At 43.3% G+C, this 26,851-nt stretch overlaps 1 protein-coding gene across 15 annotated transcripts in view; it reads left to right on the top strand.

Annotated features, from left to right (window-relative positions):
* The window catches only part of PHLDB1 (pleckstrin homology like domain family B member 1), a 196,293-nt gene that overhangs the window by 69,357 nt on the left and 100,085 nt on the right, over window positions 1–26,851 (top strand). The window contains exon 1 of one of the 15 annotated variants that reach the window (XM_073602506.1): window positions 20,610–20,828. The exons of the other annotated variants lie outside the window; for them this stretch is intronic. The gene's annotated coding sequence lies outside the window, so the exon portion shown is untranslated. Of the gene's footprint in view, window positions 1–20,609; window positions 20,829–26,851 lie in introns of those variants that run through there. 15 annotated transcript variants of the gene reach the window in all.

Raw genomic sequence — 26,851 nt, 5'->3', positions numbered from 1 at the left:
TATGCTTTGGGGCTGTTTCTCTGCTAAAGGTACAGGCCGAATTTGCTTTGAAGACCCGGCCATGTAGTGTAAAATCTTGGAAGCACATTAAGGTCATGGAGTAGCCTAGCCAGTCTCCAGACTTTAATCCTATAGAACATTTATGAAGGGAGCTGAAACTTTCGAGTTGCCAAGCGACAGCCAAGAAACCTTAAGGATTTAGAGAAAGTCTGTAAAGAGAGGACCAAAAACCAACCCCCTGAGATGTGTGCAAACCTGATAACCAACTACAAGAAACTTCTTTCCAACAAGGGTTTCTCCACTAAGTACAGTACTAAGTCATGTTTTGCTTGGGGATCAAATACTTTTTTTTACTCACTGAACTGCAACATTTGTATCATGTTTTTTCTGGATTTTTGGTTGATATTCTGTCTCTATCTTTTAAAATACACCTATGATAAAAAATTATAGACCCTTCATTTCTTTGTTAGTGGGCAAACTTACAAAATCTGCAGGGGATCAAATAATTATTTTCCCCGCTGTAGAGCTAAAGAGATGCATGGACATTACATTTAAATTTCTACTGTCACAAAAATGATTGCATTTGAACCACTATATTTGAGTAATACTATAATAATAATAATATTCTATAGGTTAAGTATTTTTTTTATTTCAAATGCAATGGCTTATAATTTTTTCCACATGTACATGCAGACCAATTTGTCCAGTAAAAGCCACAGTGACAGGGGTTATAACAAACTATAACAGTCATACATGCTTCCAACTGTTATCTTTTATTATCTTCTTTTAATATTTTCTTCAACTGAAGTGTTATAGTGTGTCACAACTCTTGTCTCTGTCACTTTTCCTGAACAGCTTGTGCAAAAGACTCCACTGTATTCAAACTGATCTTTCTCAGTATTATTGAGGTGGCCTTGAGGGACACCTGTTGCGCTATGCTGTGCATGCTAAGGTATAAACAGCTCAGTTCCTAAAGTTTAAATGCTTTTTGAGTTTAAAAAGCTAAAGACTGCAGATAGATGTGAATAAACCCATATATTAGTAAATTTCAGAAGGATGGTGGGAAGAAAAATTAAGTTATGCAAAGTGCATTAAGCCACGGTAACCTTGAAGAGGGACTTTGTCAGTTTTCTCCGCTAACTCTCCCCTGCCCTCAACAATGCCAATATGGCACCTGTGCCAATATGGGTGCTGGCAGAGCCCTCTGGCACATATGCACACGTGCAGGATATCTTCTGTGTGTGCACAGGGAAAGGGAAATTTTTGGTTGGACAAGCCCCGCAGGTGCAGATGTGACCCGAAGCCCTGCAGCAAATCTGCGCGCACTCAGAATTCATGGGGGGTGGGGGTCCCAGACGTCATTCTCATACTAGGTAAGAAATTTAGAAGTATTTTGCAGCACAATGGATGTTTTTTAAAAAGAAACAAAAAACATCCAGTTTAAAGAAAGAAAAGGGAGAGGAAGCCGAGCATGGGGACATTAGGTTTAGGGTGAAGGTCCGCTTTAACCAAATAATTTCTTAGGTGCTCTAATCTTAAATTGAAGGGTAGGTGTGACAGACCCAACTGGGACAGGGGCTTTTGGAGAGGACTGCAGGATAGTCTCTTGCCTACTGACCATGGTCCCTTGCTTTTGCTCTATTGCTCTATTTATGGGAGGTGTGTGCCTGGGGGAGCCTTGGAGTAGTCTTGCTTGGGATTCGGTCCATGTCCCCCCAAAACACACAGGCTCTGGGAACCTAGGACCTGGATACAGATTTGGCACATATATATGTATCAGCGCTCAGGATCAGTGGTATAAGTCACATTAATTATATCTGTAAATTATATAAAGTCCAATATTGGTTGCTATCAGAGAGTCTATAAAAAGTACGTGATGGTAGATCGATGTGGTGACAAACAGAATCTTTATCTTTAATGGACACCAGCGCTAAGGGCAGCTTTCATGATGAGCGAAGTCAGCTCTCAAGACAACCATAGAAAAACAAGAGAAGGAAAGCGCCTCTGAGTGCAAGCATTTAATATTAAATAATAGGCACGTATTCACACTTACAGTATAGTAAATGAAGTACAGTTCCAGTAAAAAGATCATCCTAGGTCAGTCCTGCGTCCATTAGCCAAAATCTGTGATGGTGCTCCGAGGGGATAGCCGCGGACCTCCGCTCGGAGTGACAGACCGATAGGCTGCTGAGCTGAATGGAAGCATCCATATTCCGTCAAGGCGCTTGTGAGCGTGTGACGTCACCAGGATGACTTGATGGACGGGAACACACAACGCGTTTCAGAGCATGCGCGAAGCTCACAATGGGCATGCGCGCTCCTTTTTCAAGTGTGAGAAGGATGGGAAAGATCAGGACTTAAATAGCTCTGTATTGACGACTAAAAACACTCCAGCTGAACAAGAAAGGAGCATGGATGTAATTAACAACACACCAGTATACTATCACAAACATATAAAACATATCAGAGATATCTAAAAAAATCTTAAAAACAATGAAAAGCCAAAGGAAATAATTATCAGCAAATTATTATATATCAAGCAAGGAGTTATCTACATAAGGTATAATATATATATATATATATATGGACAAAAAATGAGTATAAAAAACTCAAATGCTTGATAATTAAATTTTAAAAGTGAAAACAAAGGAAATAATTGAAAGGCACAACTATGTGTGCTCCACATTGAGTTATTATATCTTGCTACTATTGGAAATAAATATAAAAATGTTCTTTGAAAGACATCCCATGTGTCAGCAGCTTCCATATATGGGCTCAGTAACACACTAGATATCACATCTTATATCATGATGCATGGATTAATATTACAGAAGGGGGAATATATGATAATATACAATGTAAAATTGCTAAAGATGCAAGTCCGCAGTATATGGCATACGAAGAATCTATACATGGAATTTTTTAGTAATTATATTTAGATGTATAGAATGAGGGAAAAGGAGGGAAATAAAAAGAGGGAAAGGGCAGAAGGAAAGGGGGGGAGGGGGGGGAGGGGGGAGGAAAAAAAAGGGGGGCAGGATGGTGGAGAAAGGGGAAGGGGGGAGGGGGGAAAAGGAGAGGGGGGAAAGGAAGAAAAGGGGGGGTTTGGAAAAGAAAGAGAAAAACGGGGGGGGAAAGGGGGGGGGCCAGAATGGAATAAGGGAGGGGGGGAAAGGTAAAGGAAAATAGGGTACAAGGATGTACTCAGTTGTCAGATGCTATATAATAGTATTAAAGCGGAGTTCCACACAAAAATTGAACTTCAGCTTTTCGGAACCCTCCCCCCCTCCGGTGTCACATTTGGCACCTTTCAGGGGGGAGGGGGGTGCAGATACCTATCTAAGACAGGTATTTGCACCCACTTCCGGCATAGACTCCCATGGGAGTCTATGCCTCTTCCTGTCCCTCTGCGCTGTCTCCTGGGAAACACACAGCTCCCAGGAGATAGCGGGGACCAGTTACGATGCGCAGCGCGACTCGCGCATGTGCAGTAGGGAACCGGGAAGTGAAGCCACAACGCTTCACTTCCTGATTCCCTCACCTAGGATGGCGGCGGCAGCTGCCGAGAACCGAGCGGGTTCTCGGCGTCGCCTGCCGACATCGCTGGACCCTGGGACAGGTAAGTGGCCTTGTATTAAAAGTCAGCAGCTGCAGTATTTGTAGCTGCTGGCTTTTAATATTTTTTTTTTGGCGGTTTAGGTGGACCCCGCTTTAACCTCTAATTCTTCATTCAACCCGTTAGGTGCCAAAGTGTCTAGGGTGTATATCCAGAACGTTTCACGTTCGCACAATTTGGAAAAACGTTCAGCTTCGGATAATTTACGTGGTATAGATTCTATCACCCACACTTGTAGGCCTACAGTAGATTGGTTGTGGTGCTCCAGGAAATGACGAGGAACGCTATGTTCATCGCAGCCTTTTTCTATGAATCGACGATGTTTACCAAAGCATTGTCGCAATGGACAAATTGTGCGACCAACGTATAATAATTTGCATGGACATATTAAACAGTAAACTACGTAATCGGTAGAACAATTATAAAATCCCTCTAGCTGATAACTCTTATCTTTATGTTGAAAGCTACGTTGGCCATGGTTCACGAAGGCACAGGTCTTACATAAGGCTTTGTTGCACCTGTACATACCTATAAGAGGGATAAGACACAAGGACTTTTCAGATTTAACGGTTTTCAGTTTACTAGGCGCTATCCTGTTTTTCAACGATGGAGCTCTTCTATACGTAACCTTGGGTCTGTTCCCAAGATTATTCTTAAGAAGGGGATCCTGTTTTAGAATGGTCCAGTGTTTATGGAATATATGTTCCATTTCTTTGTATTCACTGGGATATCTGGTGATAAACCGTACAGTGTCATTGTCAGATGGTTTTGTTGTCTTAGGTTTTTTACCTGGAAGAAAGGTGCACAGGCTTGATCTATTAGTTTCTAAGGGAACCCTTTTTCTAAGAATTTACTCTTAAGGTGGGCGCTTTGGGAGATGTAATCAGAGTCCCTGGTACAGTTTTGTCATAATCTGCAATACTGGCCTTTGGGAATGTTATTGACCCACTGTGGGTGATGACAGCTATTAAAATGTAAATAAGAATTCCCAGCAGTGGGTTTGGTGTAGTTTCGTGACAAAATGAGATTATGGTCATGAAAGAGTTCAAGATCTAGAAAGGAGAGACTTTCTGCATTATGTACAAATGTAAACGAAAGACCAAGATCATTGGCATTACAGTGAGAAACAAAGCAATCAACAGACGATGGGCCATCCCAGATCACAATAATGTCGTCTATATATCTGCCGAAAAAAACTAGATGTTGGGCAAAAGGGTTGTTGTTCCATATATACCTATCCTCCCACAGACCCATGGTCAGGTTGGCATAGGATGGAGCAAAATTCGTTCCCATAGCTGTACCATGGGTCTGTAGGTAGAATTTGTCATCAAAATGAAAATAGTTATGGTTTAAACAAAAGGAAGTGGCTTCTGAGATAAATACAGCTTGTTTTGCATTAATGGAGGGATCGAGAGACAGAAAATGTTGAACTGCCATTAGACCTATATGATGGGGAATGGACGTATACAAGGAATTAACGTCTAAAGACAGCCAAGAGTAACTATCTTGCCATCTATAAGGAGCCAGGAGTTCCATCAGATGTATCGAATCTCGTACATAGGAGGGAAGGTCCTGAGCTAGAGGCTGTAAGAAGAAGTCAACATATTGGGAAAAGCCACTAGAGACGCTATTCATAGACGCCACAATAGGCCTACCGGGAGGGTGGGAAGATTTTTTTTTTTTTTCCTCGTCATTTCCTGGAGCACCACAACCAATCTGCTGTAGGCCTACAAGTGTGGGTGATAGAATCTATACCACGTAAATTATCCAAAGCTGAACGTTTTTCCAAATTGTGCGTACGTGAAACGTTCTGGATATACACCCTAGACACTTTGGCACCTAACGGGTTGAATGAAGAATTAGAGGTTAATACTATTATATAGCATCTGACAACTGAGTACATCCTTGTACCCTATTTTCCTTTACATTTCCCCCCCTCCCTTATTCCATTCTGGTCCCCCCCTTTCTCCCCCCCGTTTTTCTCTTTCTTTTCCAAACCCCCCCTTTTTTTCCTCCCCCCCCTCTCCTTTCCCCCCCCTTCCCCCCCTTTCCCCTTTCTCCACCATTCCCCCCCCCTTTTTTTCCTCCCCCTTCCCCCCCGCTTTCCTTCTGCCCTTTCCCTCTTTTTATTTCCCTCCTTTTCCCTCATTCTGTACATCTAAATATAATTACTAAAAAATTCCATGTATAGATTCTTCGTATGCCATATACTGCGGACTTGACTTGCATCTTTAGCAATTTTACATTTTATATTATCATATATTCCCCCTTCTGTAATATTAATCCATGCATCATGATATAAGATGTGATATCTAGTGTGTCACTGAGCCCATATATGGAAGCTGCTGACACATGGGATGTCTTTCAAAGAACATTTTTATATTTATTTCCAATAGTAGCAAGATATAATAACTCAATGTGGAGCACACATAGTTGTGCCTTTCCATTATTTCCTTTGTTTTCACTTTTAAAATTTAATTATCAAGCATTTGAGTTTTTTATACTCATTTTTTGTCCATATATATATATATATATATATATATATATATTATACCTTATGTAGATAACTCCTTGCTTGATATATAATAATTTGCTGATAATTATTTCCTTTGGCTTTCATTGTTTTTTAAGATTTTTTAGATATCTCTGATATGTTTTATATGTTTGTGATAGTATACTGGTGTGTTGTTAATTACATCCATGCTCCTTTCTTATTCAGCTGGAGTGTTTTTAGTCGTCAATACAGAGCTATTTAAGTCCTGATCATTCCCGTCCTTCTCACACTTGAAAAAGGAGCGCGCATGCCCATTGTGAGCTTCGCACATGCTCTGAAACGCGTCGTGTGTTCCCATCCATCACAGTCATCCTGGTGACGTCACACGCTCACAAGCGCCTTGCCGGAATATGGAAGCTTCCATTCAGCTCAGCAGCCTAGCGGTCTGTCACTCTGAGCGGAGGTCCGCGGCTATCCCCTCAGAGCACCATCACAGATTTCGGCTAATGGACGCAGGACTGACCTAGGATGATCTTTTTACTGGAACTGTACTTCATTTACTATACTGTAAGTGTGAATACGTGCCTATTATTTCATATTAAATGCTTGCACTCAGAGGCGCTTTCCTTCTCTTGTTTTTCTATGGATACAGATTTGGGGCCTTTGTGCCCAAACCAGCAATGACATGCTTCACCCCTTCCTAGACTGTGGGATTAGATGTTAATATAATCATCTCGAAACAACCTGCTGCTGGGGTCTCCTGCTATAATCTGTTTACTAAGCTGTCTTTCTCTCATGGTATAATTTTCCTATTGTGTGTCTCCTGGGTGGGAATTCCCATTGTTAAATGAGTCACCTATTGTTTCTGTCTGTCTGCTAATCCTTTTAGAGATTTGGACAGCCCTAGGTCTTTGTACTAGGGAACTGGTGCCGAATGGTCTGGGTGGGCATTGAGTCACCTGCTTGTCTAGGTGATGAGTTGTTAATTAGTTACTGTTTAATTAGCTTACTGCTTAGGTTTAGCTATATTAATTATCTTACTGTTTAAAATTTACATAATGTAATCAAGCTCTTTTTACCTGATTTTGTGTGGTATACATTCTGTGTGTACATTAAAGTCAGTTCCAGTTTGCACCTAAGCTAGTGTTGTCTAGTCCTTGGGTGCAATATTCAGATATAATACCTGGTTCCTGACTGAAGGAAGCTGTATACTGATGGAAGCACCCAAGAGGGATGCCAAGCAGTCCTTCACAGTAGGTATACACATTTTTAAGTCCATCAAAGCATTTTGGAGATACATCTTTGTCTTCCCCCATCAGGTATATATCTGTGTGTGTAAATGCTAGCTTGATAGACAAGCAGAGCCACTGTCAGCAGCTTCTTTTGCATAGCTTTCTATAGGGTTAGTGGTTGGTAAAACGTAAACAAAAAATGGAACAGTAGAGTTAGTTGAAGCTGTATGGTGCAGCTAATTACAGCGTATAATATAACAGGCTTATGGGAAATGTCAATTAAATGAACAAATGTTATGACATTCTCTGAAGTTCCACAAATCAACTAGATGAAAAGGGAATTTTGAAATAAAATTTCATACCCCTGTTGCAAGTATATTATATAGTTTTTAATATATGTCAAGTTTTTCTTGAAGTATTGTGTTAAAGGTTAAAGAAGAACCCCTGACTAAAAAAGATATTTGGCAAATACAACGAATAATATGCTTGCCTCATTTTGTATTCTGTAGTTAGGGTGGCTATCAACATGTAAATTAGCTGACCTAATAAATCAAACAACCAAAATCATTTCTTGTCCAGCCTGTCCTAAAATCATGCTGTGTTTACATTATTTTGAAGCCATTTAATCTGAGACTGATCTACATAATTAGTCATTTGCTTTGTCCTTGTGTAAACCCATATGTTGTCCAGAATTTCCTTCCCAGTTACTTGGCACCATAGACCAGATTTGAGTTTAATTTGAATTCGTCCCTGCGGGCCAAACCGGCATCAAATTATAACAGCATGCATACCTATTTTTACTAAAATGCATCAGTCCAAAGATGAGCAGGATACTGATGAAGGTCTAGAGTTCATTCAGAGGATTTATTTATTGAAATGGTAACCACTACTGGTAAACCTGTCTTTGAAAAAAATATTAGCCTGATCAAGTTATCACTGAAAGTGCAATGAAGAAATGACATCATCAGTTCATATTAGACACAGGTGCCCAATTGAATGTGATGCTCTTAAATGTATTCAAAGGCATCAGAGAAACCAAAAGTTTTCAGAGTCAGTTATAGCTAAAAGACACACACTTCCATCCAATGCTCAATCTAAAATATCTACTGCAAAAAGATTAAAAAAAAAAACAGGCGGCGCCACCATATAAGTTTAGACTTTATTACTAACATATATTGGAATTAAAATTGCACTCACATATAAAGATAGATAAAGGCACATCAAATAGTCCTATGGACATCTGCAAAGTTCATCAATGCCATCAAGTCAAATGCCTTTATCTACCTTTCAATGTGAGTGCAGTTCTAATGCCTATACTTGCTGACAATAAAGTCTACACTTAGATGGTGGCGCCCCCTGTTTTTTTTTTTTCTTTCCGCTTTTTGCAGTGTATATATACAGAGGTATTATCCTGTACTCTGACCAGAGGAGCTGCAGCCATTCAAGAGTGAATGTTGGATATATGTACAATAATTGGGACTTTTTCAGATATTGGTTTCCCATCCCCTCCATTTATCCTCCCAGCTCCTTGTTCCTTTTTTGGCCCAGTTTTGTGTGCCATAAATTATATATTTTTTAATTTATATAAAATATTTACGGTATGTATGATTTGACTTCTACCTGCAAAAGCAGTAAACAAGAGTTGAGGCTTCACATTGCAAACATCATGGTTACCCAGTACTGACAGCATTATGGTGATAAACTAATGTAGCTGGTATCATCTGTTTAAGATCTGTTTATCATTTGGTGTTCTGACCATCAGCCTGCTGACACTGCCATTTTCCATTTGCTATTACTGTCTGTCTGTGGACAAACACTGCTCTGGCATTTGTCCTGCCTGTTATTGGGCTGTTGCCCCTCTTGACACAGTGGAGGAGATTTACTAAAACTGGTGCACACAGAATCTGGTGCAGATGTGCATACTCCGCTTCCAGGTTTTATTGTCAAAGCTTAATTAAACAAGTTGAAGTTAGAAGCTGATTGGTTACTATGCACAGCTTCACCAGCTTCTGTGTGCAACAGTTTTTGTAAGTCCCCCCCCACTGGGTCCACCAAGCTCCGTGACAGCAAGTCACCCTTTTAATTACTTACTTTTATACAAAAATGTGAATACATTTGAAGAAATCCTATTTCCATGCTTTCTCCACTGTGTATCTTCTTATGGGAATGCCCCATCTCATCCTTTAGGCTTATTTCGCAAGGGCTTCAGCTTGTATAAGTGCAGTTCGGACAGCAAGCTTTGACAAAACATTTGCAGAGTTTTTAGCAAGCTTTGTTGAAGCTTTTAAAGTACCATTCAGCTCCAGTTTGTAAATGTCGAACACAGATCCTAATGGGAGTGATGACTGCCCCTTCAAGCAATATGTTTGCAGGTTTCGGCACAGAAAAACAGACGTCTCATTCACCCTGTGGCAGGGGTGATCCAGACAACAAGGATCGGCACCCGGGGGGACATAGGCTCATCCAGAGAATACAGCACCTCTAATGCCGAGTACACACGACCGGACTTTACGGCATACTTGGTCTGGCGGACCAGAGTCCGTCGGACAATTCGATCGTGTGTGGGCTCCAGATGACTTTTTTTCCCCAAAAGTTCGACGGACCTAGTAATGAAACATGTTTCAAATCTTTCCGACGGACTCGAGTTTGGTTGAAAAGTCCGCTCATCTGTATGCTAGTCCGACGAACAAAAACCGACGCTAGGGCAGCTAATGGCTACTGGCTATGAACTTCCTTGTTTTAGTCCGGTCGTACGTCATCACGTACAAATCCGTCGGACTTTGGTTGATCGTGTGTAGGCAAGTCCGTTCATTCAGAAAGTCCGTCGAAAAGTCCGCCGGACAAAGTCTGCCGTAAAGTCCGCTCGTGTGTACGCAGCATAAGTATTTCTATCCTGAAAACACAAATAGGCTACATTACATCTGTGCATCCCACATAGTCCAAGGGAACAAATAGGATTTTTCTATCCATCAGTAAATCTACTTTTTAATATCTATTCCTGAGCAATATTTAAAAGCTGCCACACATGGATGAGGCTCTTCTTTAGGCTGTTTGGTATCCTTCCCCACTTTCCATCGGAGCCAGTTGGGCGAGTTCTTTTATCTTCCCTCCCCCTCTTCCTTTCTCTCCCATCCCCACCGCATGGTGTTTTTGGATACTCCATACCTCCCAGGTGTTTTCCACCATGTACCAATACAGTCTTTTGAGGAAGCTAACAGCGATACGCGTAGTGATCCATTGGTTCTTCCCTACTGGGATTATAGTGACAGCCTTCAAAGTCCGCCTCTCCATTTTCTCCATAACTCTTTCTACATAATTGGATGTGGTGCCAAGTATTGCGGTTTTTGTCTCCATTTTTTTTACATTTGACAAAATATTTGCAGAGCTTTCTTGAAACTTTTAAAGTACTATTCAGCTCCAGTTTGTAAATGTTGAACACAGATCCTATTGGGTGTGCTGATTGCCACTTTAAGCAAGCTGCTAGCAGGTTTCAGGACTTCTTGAATCTTCTTAAAAGCCTGCTAGCAGCTTGCTTAAAGCAGAACTCTGGCCAATTTTTTTTTAACCATGCAGTGGGACTGTGCCCGCACTGCTTGGGTTAACTGCTCGTTTTGGTCTAGGGGTTTGGAGAGCCGAGATATACTCCCCCAATCCTTCGATCCTCAGCGCAAGACTGGTCCCCCCCGCCTTCCAGGGGTCTTGTGCGGTAGACTGTTGCTGACGTCATCACGCCCATAAACCTGCTCTGGATGTGAAGACGTCAGTAACAGTCTACCGCTGGATGTGGGGGAGTGCCGTCTTCTGGAGGATCAGGTGAGTAGGCACAGGCACAGCCCCACTGCATTGGAAAAGAAATTGCCTGGAGTTGGGCTTTAAAGTGGCAATCAGCACTCCCATTAGGATTTGTGTTCAACATTTACAGACTGAACCTGAATTGTGCTTTAAGAGCTTCAACAAAGATTGCTGAAAGCTCTGAAAATGCTTTGTCAAAGCTTGCTGTTCACACTGCTTCTATACAAGCTGAAGCCTGTGTAAAACTGGTCTTAAAGGGGTTGTAAAGTCTAAACATTTTTTACCTTAATGCATTCCTTGCATTAGGGTAAAAAATGTGTAGGTGTCAGCATCACCCCCTCAGCCCCCCTTTACTTACCCGAGCCCTCATTCGATCCAGCGCTGTGCACGTCTGCAGATCTTTTCCCCCCTTACACCCGGGTCTCGCTGACTTTGCTGGGACACTGGGAGCAGGGGGTGGGGTCAAAGACAGTGACGAGGAAGCAGGGGGTGGGGTTGAGTCCCACTGTCTGTGTCAATGGACGCAGCAGAGGAACTTGGTGCGAGCGCGCCCAAGTGCCCCCACAGAAAGCACTGACCAGAGAGAAGGGGCAAGGAGCGCCGGTGAGGGACCTGAAAAGAGGAGGTTCCTGTCCACTCTCTGCGATTCCATTGCACAGAGTAGGTAAGTATAGACATGTTTGTTATTTATTTATTTTCAATTACCTTTGCAACACCTTTAAAGACAACACATAAGCTCAGTTCCCATTAACCAACCAATGTACAAAAGTAGTGGGAAGCTGAAAAGATGTGAAGTTTGCAGTTCATGGACCCTTGTTACCACAGTGGTCGTTTTTAATAAAATTGGCACATTTTTTCCAGAAGCAAAAGGTGCCAATTGCTGCCATTGCTTTTTTATTGTTTTACTAAATAAGCCTGTAAGCAGAGGCCGAGAACTTTCCAAGACAAATTTAGACAGTGTATTTTTATATACGAACGTTTAAAATAGATTTAAAAACTGTATATTTGCTGAGTTTGATTTCATACAGAAATCATATGGCTGGCTGGCTAGCTAGCTGGTGAATTTTTAATTTTTTTTTGTAAATACATTTAAGGCTTCATGTACACGGGACATTTTTACAACCTCTCCTGAACCATTTAACTTGACAGATAGTAACCCACATTTGAAATGTTTGGTTTGCCGCATTTACATGCCACGTTTTAAAAAAATAGCCAAAATTGAAAAATGCCTGTAAACGAAACGCGGGTAACCGCGAGTTACCGCATTTAGAAGCGTTTGGCGCTTGAAGTGCCTCTGCATTCAGCTTCTGAACCCATTTTTTTGCTTTACAAAAAAAGCCTCTAAACTCAACTGCCTAGAAACTACTATAACCTCCGCTGTGTACATGTGCTGATAAGATAACATGGAGGAGAGTTCAGGGGCAGTTGAAAAAAGTGCCCAACTGCTCTTAAACGTCTGTTTAGCAGCAGCAGTGTACATGAGGCCTAAAGCTAAACTCCATTTATAAAAGTTAAGGATGGGCAAATCTGCCTTGATTCAATCTGCCAAGAGTTTGGTGGATCCGGTTTAAAATTTGGTGAACAAAAACTTAGCAGCAAATCCTATTCAAGTCTTTCTGGGAATGATTCCTGTTATGAAATTATATCAATATCTGGAGTTAATAGGCCAACCACTGTCAAATAAGGCATGGGATGGTGGGCACTGCCAGAGGGACATGTACCAATGCAAAAAAAAAGTATTTACAGCAAGGAGAAGGTCCCAATGCGGTTTCAAGGGCATTACTGAAAATAGGCATATCCCACATTGTAGTAACCCATTTTACATGCGATGCTGCATTCATTTTGAAAGGCATTTGCATTGCAGAGTGTGGGAACAGATGGTAGTGTATTGAATTTCTCAGAAATTATGCATGTTCGATTTTTAGCATGTTAGGGTGCAATGGCAGCTTATTTATTTATTCATTGGGCTGCATTAAAGTGTTTAGAAACTTTTATATATGCCCACTGAAGTGTCCAGTCTCAGGTGATACACACAGATAAAACAAATCTTACAACATAAGTTGTACCTGTTTATCTGCAATACTTTTTCCCTCTATAGCCGATCAAAGTGCACAGTTTACATAGCATTTCTGAGCCTCAGGTGTCAGGGGGTGGGGATCTCACGTCACACACAGCACAGAGAGCTGAGTGTAATTAGGAACCTGAGTGGAGGGAAAAGACACCCCCTCCCTCTATATAATCTCATAGGAAACATGCACAGCTGAGGCTGTCAATCACCTTCTATGTGCTAGAGGAGGTGCAGAGCTGTGTCACACGATTGCTTGGTGTCGAGATTAATATATATAGATAAGAAGTGACTCATGCAGATAGCAGAGGAAGGACAGAAAAGCTAGAAATCGCACTTGGTATTTTGGATTGAGGCAAGTACACACTATAGAAGGATAAGCTTTGCTCGTTTTTCATTTCAAACGTTTACAACCACTTTAAGGCCTCATGCACACGGACGTGTTTACAGCTGCTTTTATGAGCGTTTTTTGCAGCTTAAAAACGCCTGTCTATGTTAGTCTATGGCTTCATGTCCACCTAGGCGTTTTTGAGCTGCAAATGGCGTAGGCGTTTTTCAGCTGTAAAAAAAAACCCAGGACCAGTGGGTTCTGAGAGACGTTTTTCAGCTGTAAAAACGCTGTAACGCTGATAAACGCTCAAAAACGCTCAAAAGCGTCGTTCACCAATGTATATTAATGTTTTTGATTCATTGAAAAAAAAAAATTTTGAAAAAAAAAAAACGCTAAAAAACGCTAACGCGAAAAACGCTAATAAACGCTAAAAACCGCTATTGCAAAAACGTTGAAAAAAGCTGAAAAAAGTTTAAAAAAATCACTGCAAAGATACTGGCGTTTTCATAACGTTATTTTAACATCCCGTGTGCATGAGGCCTAAAGCCCAACTCCAGGAATACTATGGTTTTAAATGGTTTGTTTGGACCAAGCTGGCCCAAACTATTTCCTTTACTAATTAATGCAGCAGTTGTCGGCACTGTATAAACTGTATGTAGCATCAACTACATACAGTATACAGCACAGTGGTCTTGTTCCCCTAACAAAATTGTGTTGGGTTCAGCGCTGCTAGGCCATTCACTGGAGGCCTTGCATTTCTATGAATGAATACAGGGCTTCCTATGATCAGCTGAGGGGGGACATTGCGAAATCATCCATCTGCCTCTCCACCTCAGCTAATCAGAGCGCCACCTGCTGGCTGGATATGAACATACACAATACTCATAAATATTTACTTCCTCCCCCCAAAAAAATATTTTTTATTCTTGAATGCAATTTAAAATAAATGTAGATGGTTTTGTATACATTTTAGGTAATCTGTCTGCTAGTTGCCTAGATCAGTGTTTCTCAGCTCCAGCCCTCAAGGCGCCCCAACAGGTCATGTTTTCAGGATTTCCCTCAGATGAAACAGCTGTGGTAATTACTAAGGCAGTGAAACTGATCAAATTACCTGTGAAAAATAATGGTAAGCCTGAAAACATGACCTGTTGGGGCGCCTTGAGGACTGGAGTTGAGAAACACTGGCCTAGATAATCCTGAAGCCTTAATATTACTGAATTGGAGCAATCACGCAGATCAGGAGCTCTGATTTTACTTGCTGCATGCTTGTTCCTGGCAGTTCCTCAAAAAGTACAGAAACCAGAGACAAGACAGGTAACTAGCATTTTCAGGAGAAGATAAGAAAAGGCATTCTCCATATTTCTGCTAATACAAGTTACTTTAACCTAAGCCCTGCTAAACATCATGGAAATAATTTTAGTGTCCTAGTGATGATAATCTAAGTGTAATAATCAACTGATTTGAATTCACTCATCCACAAAGATGGAGCCCATTTGATGTTTATTATCTTTATTTCTGGGTCACCGAAGCTTAGTGGGCATAGCAGCCTCATGTGTACTACAAATGCTCTGGGAGAGATAATGGTTGTTTATACAACCCCTAACATATCCGGCTTCCTGCACAAAATCCCGCAATTCTAAGCATTCGCGATTTGTTGACATTTACTCTCGCCAAAAAAACTCATCCTTATATACATTGCTAAACAGACACAACCCAAACAACCCACAAAAAGGAAAAGACATATCCGTTGGATGCAGCTGCATATCCACATACTGTGTGTTTCATCTGCCATATTCTGACTAGCAGGGAGTTTCAATGAAAATGAACCGATCTGCATTGGCAAGCACAGCCCTGATGCTGCAGGCGACATTGTACTTGGCACACCGCATCACAGAGCCAAGGCCTGCTAAGCACAAGTGTATGTTAAAACCTGTACTGAAAACAGTGGTTGTCATTGCTAATCTCTGCTTAAAAGATGGCTGCTGCCTGGTTGTCTTGCTGATCCAATGTTGAGAAGAAAGATAGGAGGATGCCCTTGACTGCTTTGGATAATATTAAAAAAAAAGTAAATACACCTATACAAATTGTTGACTTTTTCTACATACTTGTAGGGCAAACACCAGCTAGGAAATATATATTATATCGGAGCAGGAAACTGTCTGGGGTTACGTGCGCCACATTAACTAAGCAGATATAGACCTATTTCAGATTTATCTGTGTCACCCATTCCAGATTCTATTTTAGAGTGAAATAGAAACAAATGCAGCCTAATTAGGGAATGCGCCAGTACTCCATATAGAAAACAGAACAAGGGTGTACACACTGCTTCAGGCAAAAATGGACACACCCGGTCCAAGGTGCTAATCCCGGCTCATCACCATAGGCAATATCAAGAAAAGAAGAAAAGATTGATTGCACACTTGAATCCAAAAGATGCTGGAGAGATTTCATGTGTATGTGCATTCTTTCCATCATGTATATGATTTAGCATCTCATTGTTTCCTCTTATCCTTGAACAATTTTTAAGAAGTCTTTAATAATAAGCATTAAATCACACAATTTGACTTAATTGGTTATACAGTGATATATGTGATTTATAGTGGTATATATACATGTTTTTTCGCTCACGTTTCTATTTTTGTATTTAATACATTTCTTGTTTATATTGTCTATTTTTTGTTTTGACTATTTTGTGATCAGATGTTTTCGCATTTAAGAAATGTTTTTATGTTGGTGTTTTGTGTTGATTGCTCTTTAACTACAGGTGTTTTGTGTTAGGTGTTTGATTTGATATATGCCATTAAATATCTTGTATTGTGAGCATTTCAATTGTTGTGAACAAGCACGGTTCTTTTCGTGTGAAACGTGTCAACTGATCATCATTGCAATTTTGTCTGGCTTGTGACAATAAAGAAATCTCTACAGCATCTTTTTGACTCCATATAGAATACTGCCACAGATTCCCACCAGGTGTGACCTGTCATAAGAGTGAAGAGCTGACAGCTTACATCCCTCTCTCTACCTGTGCAGTGACTACACTACACAAGCAGAGAATGCTGGGTTAACAAAACTTCCCCCTTCCACTCTAAGGCCCCTTTCACACTGGGGCTGGGGCAGCGTCGGCGGTAAAGCGCCGCTATTGTTAGCGGCGCTTTACCGTCGGTATTTGGCCACTAGCGGGGAGTTTTTACCCCCGCTAGAGGCCGAGAAAGGGTTAAAAACCACTGCAAAGCACCTATGCAGAGGCGCTTTGCTGGCGGTATAGCTGTGCTGTCCCATTGATTTCAATGGGCAGGAGCGGTGTATACACCACTCCTTCCCCGCTCCAAAGATGCTGCTGGCAGGACTTTTTTTCCTGTCCTGCCAGCGCACCGCTCCAGTGTGAAAGCCCTTGGGGGTTTCACACTGGAGACAAAGCAGCGGCACTTTCGGGTCGGTTTGCAGGTGCTATTTTTAGCACAATAGCGCCTGCAAACCGCCCCAGTGTGAAAGGGGCCTTAGCAGAGGGTAAGGACAGGCATAGGAATCAGAGCGTGCTGCTCCAGCTCTCCTGTTCTTTGTCTGTCACAGTAGAACAGAGAACTGATCTTCAACAATGTGACCCCTGACATAATAGTGGCCCATTAAGCGCTACGTAAACTATTAGCGCTATATAAATACTGTATAATAATAATAATAATAATACAAGCATTTGAAAGAAATGGACAGATTGCCCCTCAAATGCTTTAGATTCTGTTTTCTAAGCTGTTCAGTCCTTTTAACATTGGTTATCCACACCTTTATCTGCAGGGACTGTTTGATTAAGGATCTAGGAATTACCCAAGAGTTTGATTAAAGTTATTGTAAAGGCAGGAGTTTTTTTTTATCCTAATGTATTCTATGTATTAAAAGTTAACCATCGACAGCTCCCAGCCTCCATCCAATGCTGTGTTGTGCCTCCCGCACTCAGTCCAAAATGGTCCTGCCTCCTGCTCTCCACTCTGTCTAAGGTAGGAGAGTGAAGGGGGGCAGAGAACACCACTGTGGGGGAGGAGGGGTGACGTGAGGGGGGCAGTGCTGGGGGGAGTAGATGTCAAGGGGAGGAGAGCACACTACTGTGTGGGGGAGGGTGTGATGTGCTGTAGGAGGGTGATACAAAGGGGGGCAGTGCTGTAGGAGGGCCACGTAAAGGGGGGTAGTGCTGTGGGAGGGGGCCACGTAAAGGGGGGTAGTGCTGTGGGAGGGGGCCACGTAAAGGGGGCAGTGCTTTGGGGGGGTGAAGAGGGCAGATTGTACTACTGTAAGGGGGAGGTTGTTAAACTATGATAATTTGAAAGGGGGTTGAGGACACTGCTGTGAATAAAGGGGGTGTGTGTTTGTGAAGGGGGTTCAGTACACTACTGTGAAGGGGTATAATAACACTACTCTGAAGGGAAACTGGTGATGTGAAGTGGGGGACTGTGATGTGCAGGGGACTGAGGACACTGATGTAAAAACAGGGTTGCGATATAGGAGGAGAGGGTTGTGATGTGAAGGATCGCAGTCTTCGCACAAAAATGAGATTCGGACCTCTGTTGGAAGAACATTTTAGTGATTGGGCCGGTGTAAATTTTAATTCAATACCCCTGATTTACACATTAGCCGTGTGTGGGGAACTACGTCAAATGCTTTTGCAAAATCCAAGTATACCGCGTCCACAGGCACTCCTTTGTCAAAGTTTTTGCTTAGAACCCTTTCACACTGGGGCGGGCGTCGGCGGTAAAGCGCCGCTATTGTAAACGGCGCTTTACCGTCGGTATGCGGCCGCTAGCGGGGCGGTTTTACCCCCCGCTAGCGGCCGAGAAATGGTTAAAAACCACCGCAAAGCGCCTCTGCTGAGGCGCTTTGCCGGCGGTATAGCCGCGCTGTCCCATTGATTTCAATGTGAAGGAGCGGTATACACTCCGCTCCTTCACCGCTCCGAAGATGCTGCTAGCAGGACTTTTTTTACCGTCCTGCCAGCGCATCGCTCCAGTGTGAAAGCCCTCGGGGCTTTCACACTGGAATGAAAGCAGCGGCACTTTCGGGTCGGTTTGCAGGCGCTATTATTAGCGCAATAGCGCCTGCAAACCACCCCAGTGTGAAAGGACCCTTAGGAGGAGGCGGCAGCAGCAGGCACGAAGGGGTGAGCTGGGGTGGCTTCAGCAGGCAGGAAAGGGTGAGGGGAAGCAATGGCAGACAGGGAAAGGTGAGGGGAAGCAATGGCAGACAGGGAAAGGTGAGGGGAAGCAATGGCAGACAGGGAAAGGTGAGGGGAAGCAATGGCAGACAGGGAAAGGTGAGGGGAAGCAATGGCAGACAGGGAAAGGTGAGGGGAAGCAATGGCAGACAGGGAAAGGTGAGGGGAAGCAATGGCAGACAGGGAAAGGTGAGGGGAAGCAATGGCAGGCAGAGAAGGGTGAGGGGAAGCAATGGCAGGCAGAGAAGGGTGAGGGGAAGCAATGGCAGGCAGAGAAGGGTGAGGGGAAGCAATGGCAGGCAGAGAAGGGTGAGGGGAAGCAATGGCAGGCAGAGAAGGGTGAGGGGAAGCAATGGCAGGCAGAGAAGGGTGAGGGGAAGCAATGGCAGGCAGAGAAGGGTGAGGGGAAGCAATGGCAGACAGGAAGGGTGAGGGGAAGCAATGGCAGGCAGGGAAGGGTGAGGGGAAGCAATGGCAGACAGGAAGGGTGAGGGGAAGCAATGGCAGGCAGGGAAGGGTGAGGGGAAGCAATGACAGGCAGGGAAGGGTGAGGGGGAAGCAATGGCAGGCAGGGGTGAGGGGAAGCAATGGCAGGCAGGGAAGGGTTAGGGGAAGCAATGGCAGGCAGGGAAGGGTTAGGGGAAGCAATGGCAGGCAGGGAAGGGTGAGGGGAAGCAATGGCAGGCAGGGAAGGGTGAGGGGAAGCAATGGCAGGCAGGGAAGGGTGAGGGGAAGCAATGGCAGGCAGGGAAGGGTGAGGGGAAGCAATGGCAGGCAGGGAAGGGTGAGAGGAAGCAATGGCAGGCAGGGAAGGGTGAGAGGAAGCAATGGCAGGCAGGGAAGGGTGAGGGGAAGCAGTGGCAGGCAGGGAAGGGTGAGGGGAAGCAGTGGCAGGCAGGGAAGGGTGAGGGGAAGCAATGGCAGGCAAGAAAGGGCGAGTGGAAGCAATGGCAGGCAGGGGAGGGTGAGGGGTGGCTTCAGCAGGCAGGGAAAAGTGAGAGGGGGCAGTGGCAGGGAAGGGTAAAGGGGGGTGGCAGGCAGGGAAGGGTAAGGGGGCAGCAGTGGCAGGCAGTGACTGGCAGGGAAGGGTGAGTGGAAGTAATGGCAGGCAGGGAAGGGTGAGGGGTGGCTTCAGCAGGCAGGGAAAAGTGAAGGGGACAGTGGCAGGGAATGGTAAAGGGGGGGGGTGGCAGGCAGGGAAGAGTAAGGGGGGCAGTGGCAGGGAAGGGTAAGGGGGCAGCAGTGGCAGGCAGTGAAAGGGGTAGTGACTGGCAGGCAGAAGAGGGTAAGGGGGGCAGTGGCAGGCAAGGAAGGCTAAGGGTGGCAGTGACAGGCAGGAAAGGGTAAGGGGTGGCTTCAGCAGGCAGGGAAAAGTGAAGGGGACAGTGGCAGGGAATGGTAAAGGGGGGGGGGGGGGCGGCAGGCAGGGAAGAGTAAGGGGGGCAGTGGCAGGGAAGGGTAAGGGGGCAGCAGTGGCAGGCAGTGAAAGGTGGGGGGTAGTGACTGGCAGGCAGAAGAGGGTAAGGGGGGCAGTGGCAGGCAAGGAAGGCTAAGGGTGGCAGTGACAGGCAGGAAAGGGTAAGGGGGGCAGTGGCAGGGGGCAGGATAGGGGAAGCCCAGCCAGCAACAGGCAGATGAGGGTGAGCCGAGGTGAATCCAGCAGGCAGAGAAGGGGGGACAGTGACAAGGAAGGGTGGACTGTGGGGGTGGCAGTAGACAGAGAAGGATGAGTCAGGCTTGCAGGGAAGGGTGAGCCGAGGGTGGCATTAGACAGGGCAGAGCCGGCACTGTGTAGGTAACACGCCGCCAGATTCATGGGAGTGACTCCGGGGGGGTGGATGTCCCTCGATGGTTGGGGGGGGGGGGGGGGGGGGTTGTCCCTCGATGGTTGGGGAGGTGTCCCTCCCTTTCCTGCTTTTCCGGGGGGTGAAGAGAGGAGGAGAGTGATTGGTTGCCGGTGCGGTAGGATAGTGCTGTCCCCTCCCCCTCTACTATGATTGCCAGCTGGAAAGAAAGAGATGAGAAAAGAAGAGAAGTGAAAAAAAGAGAGGAGGAGGAGAGGAGAGCGGGCTGAGAAGGGGAGAGGAGGGTGATGTGTCCGGTAAGGTAATGGCTGTGTGTGGATTGTATATAAACATGGAGCTCCGTCCTCCATAGGGAGGGTTGTGTGATCCGATCATTGGATACAAACTTCCCCCCGGTGTGATGTGTGATCCGGCCATGGCAGACGCCGGTTCCATTGTATGGGATGACACATCTGTCCGGTGTACATGGAGATCGTGGTGGTCTCTCTCTTCTCGGAGGAGGGGGGTCATCTACATTCCGGGGGGGGGGGAGGAAAGCACTCGGCACCAGCTGGTTATTTGTGTCTATATCCGGTGCCTGTGTCCAGTACCTGACCTAACTTCCCAGTATAGGATCCCACATGTCCACACTCCACACTCTGCATTCCGACTATTCATAGAGACAGGAGTGGGCTCCAACCTTCCAGGACCCCCCATGTCCCCCATTTTATGATTCCTATTGTCACAGATGGAGTTTATATGTCATCTTAGCTCGGATCATTTACTATGGAATTGTTTAGCTTAGACAAGTTTTAAACTCAAAAAGAAAACTGTCATATATTACAGATTATCAATGCTTAGATGTGCTGGCTGCATTTGTTTTCTTTTTTCTTGTTTTGGCTTTTTTTCCCTTTATTTTTAGTCTTCCACAATAAGCCCCGTTCACTCCGGTGTGACTTGTCATGTTGTGATTTGACAGTTCCAAATTGCGTGACAAGTCGCACCCTATTGTTGGTAATGGAACCGTTCAAATCAGTGCGACTCTGACTTTACGGTGCCACACCGATTTGATCAGTTCCATTGCCAACAATTGGAACTGTCAAATCGTATGACAAGTCACACCGGTGTGAACGGGGCTTATTGTGGAAGAGACATAGCATGTCTTTTCTGCAATAAAGAGTTTCCTGCTCAAAGGTTTTTAAAATGTAGCTTTAGTTCTGATTCAAGAATTGGTAAGCAGGAGTATATGAAGTTTTTGTTTTGGGGTTTAATATCCCTTAAAGGACAACACAATGCAATAAACTATACTAGAGTTCCATACTTAATCTGGAAGAAAAAAGTACATCTCTTTGGAGTCCCTTTTAGTTTTCTCAGTAGAAATTCATACTCTGGGTTTCATAATATTACTCCATTTTTCTGTTGGCTTACATTCATTCTATTCAGAACTGGTCAGCGGGTCTGTTATAGAGTCCTTCAACGGTGAGCTATATTAAATAATCAGTATATATAAGGATATCAGCACCATGTATAAGGTTATTCATAAGTGAAGGTACATATATGATCCAATGTTAAGGTTATCGATACGTGAGAGAGAGATAGCTATAGAATAGATATATACATACAGTTAGGGCCATATATATTTAGACACAGGCACAATTTTCATACTTTTGGCTCTGTATGCCACCAGAATAAAATTAAAACAAAACAATCCAAATGAATTTGAAGTGCAGTCTTTCAGCTTTAATTCAAGTGGTTGAACTTAAATATCAAGTACACATTTTAGGAACTGCAACCATTTTTATACCTATTTCCCCCCATTTTCAGGGGCTCAAATGTAATTGGAAAAATTAATATAATCATAAATAAATTTTTTTTTTATATTTTGTTGAGAATCCTTTGCTGGCAATGACTGCCTGAAGTCTGGAACCCATGGACATTACCAAGGACTGGGTTTCCTCCTTTCTGATGCTTTGCCAGGCTCTAACTGCAGATGTCTTCAGTTGTTCTTTGTAGGTCTTTCTGCCTTTAGTTTTGCCTTCAGTAAGTGAAATGCATGCTCAATTGGGTTGGGATCAGGTGATTGACTCAGCCATTGCAGAATATTCCACTTCTTTTCCTTCAAAAGCTCCTGGGTTGCTTTTGCAGTGTGTTTTGGATCATTGTCCATCTGTACTGTGAAGCGCCGTCCAATGAACTTTGCTGCATTTAGCTGAATCTGGGCTGACTGTATATTTCTTAACACTGCAGAATTCATCTGGCTGCTTCTGTCTTCTGTCACATCATCAATAAACACCAATGACCCAGTGCCACTGGAAGCCATGCATGCCCATGCCATCACACTGCCTCTACCATGTTTTACAGATGATGTTGTGTGCTTTGGATCATGAGCTGTTCCAAGCCTTCTCCACACTTTTTTTTCTTTCCGTCATTATGGTACAGATTAATCTTCGTTTCATCCGTTCAAGGAATGCAAAGAAGTCTAGTCTAGCTTTTCTATTCTTCAAGCTTATGAATGGTTTGCACCTTGTGGTGAACCCTCTGTATTTGCTCCCGTGCAGTCTTCTTTGATTGTACACTTTCACAATGAGACGTCCACCTCCTGGAGAGTGTCCTTCACTTGTCTTTTGTGAATGGGTTTTTCTTTACCATAGAGAAGATCCTGAGATCATCCACCACTTGTGTCTTCTGTGGATGTCCAGGCCTTTTTATGTTGCTGAGGTCACCAGTGTGTTCCTCTATCCTCAGAATGTACCAAACTGTTGATTTGGCCACTCCTAATGTTGCTGCTTTCTCTCTGATAGATTTGTTTCATTTTTGGAGCCTTACAATGGCCTGTTTAACTTGCATGGACAGCTCCTTTGAACGCATGATGTAGGTTCACAGCAATAAATTCCAAATGCAAATACCACACTAATGGCAAGAATACACAATAAGAAAATCAGGCGAAAATTTCTGTTCTGCGAACGATCGGCCGATTTTCTACTCGTTGATGCCCAGCAAGTAATACCCAATATCGATATTGTGAACGAAAAAGACTGATTTGGAAAAAGCGTGTGGTATCGTTTGCGAATGAACAATATTCTATTAGTTGGTGTGAAGGTCATCTGTAAAACATCTCTTGAACATTATCACACATGAGCGGAACTAGTAGACAACCCCACTTGTACGTGAGATGTCAACACTACGCATTAAACCGATTTGCTCTTTTAAAGATTTTTTTTTTGATTGGTTAATATTGGCGACGATTTCAGCGGTCTAGCGATCAGTCGATTTTTCTAAACGTGTATTCCTGCTATTAGAGTCCACTCCACATCTTTTACCTGCTTAATTGATGAAGAAATAATGAAAGAGTAGTCCACACATGGCCATGAAACTTTAGGTCCCTTAAAAAGGGGAATGGCTGATCTTAAGAGCTTTAATTCCTAAACCCTTTCTTCGATTTGCATGTATATACCCTCAAATTAAACCTAAGAATGTGCACTCTCAGCCCATATCCATTATATAACTATAGCTTAAATATGTTTTGGTAAATACCTGAAAAAACCTAAACTTGTGCCTGTGTCCAAATATATATGGACCTAACTGTTTGTGTGTGTGTGTGTGTTCCAATTCTAAGGTTATTGATACGTGAAGGTATATACATGATCCAATTCTTCACTAAAGAAGCATCTTTTATTCCTGTTAAAATGATTGTTTACCTGGTTTACAAGAAAAGTATTTTACGTACAGTAAAAAACGACTGGATGCTTACTTGTGTGGTGGTCTGTGCTAAATAGTATCACCACTACAAAACAAACGGAGAGCGCATCGGCATTGTGTAAGAACACGAATAACCTTTTATTTAAAGAAATATCTTGTACTCCTAAAGGTACTTGAAATAAATGCATATCGTACAAAATCCAAGGTCTCTCAAGTCAATAGGCACTGGAGTCTGATTCTTGAATCTTCGTGACCAACATAGTCAGTCTTGTATAACAGCTTACGTATTTCCTTCAGGGTTCTGATGAAGAGTGCTCCCTCAAAACGCATAAACTATTATACATGAATGAGGCAGTGCCTATGTTGGTTACAAGAGTCCAACAAGAGATTTTGCCTATTAGCTTGAGAGACTTAGAGTTTTTTGGATTCTATATGATATGCACTTGTATCAGGTGCTTTTTACTTTGTGCACTTTCACCACAGAGACCCCTGCTTTCATGAATGCATAGTGTGGCAGCAAGAAGCATGGGCATTGACACTAAATTCTTTTTCTTTTTCTTTTTTTTTTTTTTTTTATCCTTTAAAAATAACAAACATGTTATACCTGCCTGCCCTGTGAAGTGGTTTTGCACAGAGCAGCCCTGATCCTCCTCCTCTTCTCGTGTCCCTCTTAGGCGCTCCTGGCCCCTCCCTCCTGTTGAGTGCTCCCACAGCAAGCAGCTTGCTATGACGGCACCGGAGCCAAGCCGCAGCTCCGTGTGTCCATTCAGACATGGATCGGCTTGCCCTCTCTCTCTCCCGATTGGCTAACTGACTTTGATTGACAGCAGCGGGAGCCAATGGACGGCCAAGGCACTCGTGAACATCGCTGAATAGAGATGGGGTTCAGGTAAGTATTAGGGGGCTGCTACATACAGAACGTTTTTTTATCTTAATGCATAGAATGCATTAAGACAATAAACCTTCTGCTTTTACAACCACTTTAATGACCACACGCTGCACATATGCATCCATGTCTGTGATGGGTCAGTTACTGTGCTGGTAGCGGGCAGTGAGCACACTTTTAGCACAAATACCTCAGCCATAATGGACGCATATGTGTGGCTTATGGACATTGAACAAATTGAATTTTCAGATTAGTGATTGTAAACCCTCATCTTGTAAAACAACCAAGTCAACATTCTTTCTGTTCTCAGCTGCATAAGAGCTAGGGGAGGAAAAACAGCAGCACACTGATCTTCCCAGTGAATGGCTGTGCAGGGGGGTGGTGGTGGTGGTGTCAACACAAGTCTGATCATTAGAGGAGAGCACATTGAGTTCCCAGCATAGCTAATTATCAGTAGCATGAGCTGTTGTATGCAAAATATCTGATAACCGCTTTCACATGTCTATAGGAGTGTGACATGGTGTTTATCGCAGATGAATGTTAGCTGTTGTTTATAAGGAATGTATGAGAGGTTTCTGCATATTTTCTTTATTCAAGATCAGGACTAAAATAAATGTGTGCAATATGTCAGTAAATTTTGCAATTGTTGCATTTTTAATATTTATCACTCTTCTTTTGAATCCATGCATTTATGAATATGTATCAAAATTAAGAATCACTAATTGATTAGATACAAATTTACACAATACATAAACAGGAACTGTGTTACCTTCAAAAAATTTGTAATTCTCAGGGGCAGACTGGATGGACTACATGGTTGTTTTCTGCTGTCACTCTTCTATGCCTTGTGATCTAGGCACCTCTGTCCGATAGCACAGCCAGGGACTGCAGTCCCCAAGGCTATTCATATCTTTGTGTACATGTTGTGTGCATTTTTTTTTTTTTTTTAATACACTGATGCTCCGTACTAAAATGGCATTAAAAACGCTGTGTTATCAAAGGTATAAGCAAAAAGCCTCTGAACTGGTAAAATTATATCCTCTACACCGTGGTAATAAATAATGTATAAAATTATATAATGAGAAATATATAAAATGACGTGCTTAATAGCTGCAAGCGGTAAACATGTCTCACAAACCATGTAAAAATACTAAAATTGCATTAAAAACGCTGGTCTATCAAAGGTATGAGCAAAAAGGCTCTGAACTGGGAAAAAATATATCCTCTAAATCGTGGTAATAATAATGTATAAAATATATAATGGAAAAATGAGGGCCGTGGAAAGTAACGATTGATTCCTCGATTAATTGTTAAATTTTTTGATCGATCGAAATTCTTTTGATCGCTACTCGCCTTTCCGCCGGCTTCCGGGTCTTCAGGGAGTTCCGGACATCGACGTCACCGGACTCCTCCCCCCTTCCCCAAGTGCCTCTGTCTGCTAACAGAGCTGCTTTGTCAGGACCTGAGGCAGGTGTCCTACCTTGAGAAACAGTTGAAGTCACGAGCCATGACTCTACGTTCTGCAGGGAGAGCGATCTAGAGCTCCGGGTGGAGTGTGGACAAGGAGATGAAGGTCCAAGTCCAGGAGGTGGAGGAGAGGTGAGCAAGGTCTAACGTTGTACGGTGCTGAAAATGATTCAGGGATCTTATCCATGTACAGTTATCTTAATGCAGCAAAACTTGACCCTTCAATAATCCCATGGTCATCTTAAAGTGTATCTAAAGGCCAAATAGGTGGATCCTCTTGGTGGGGAA

The sequence above is a fragment of the Aquarana catesbeiana genome, linkage group LG10, assembly GCF_042186555.1.
Source record: "Aquarana catesbeiana isolate 2022-GZ linkage group LG10, ASM4218655v1, whole genome shotgun sequence".
NCBI classification, from domain to species: Eukaryota; Metazoa; Chordata; class Amphibia; order Anura; family Ranidae; genus Aquarana; species Aquarana catesbeiana.
Note: the sequence above shows the minus strand (reverse complement) of the source record. Positions and strands in the feature narration are given on the sequence as shown.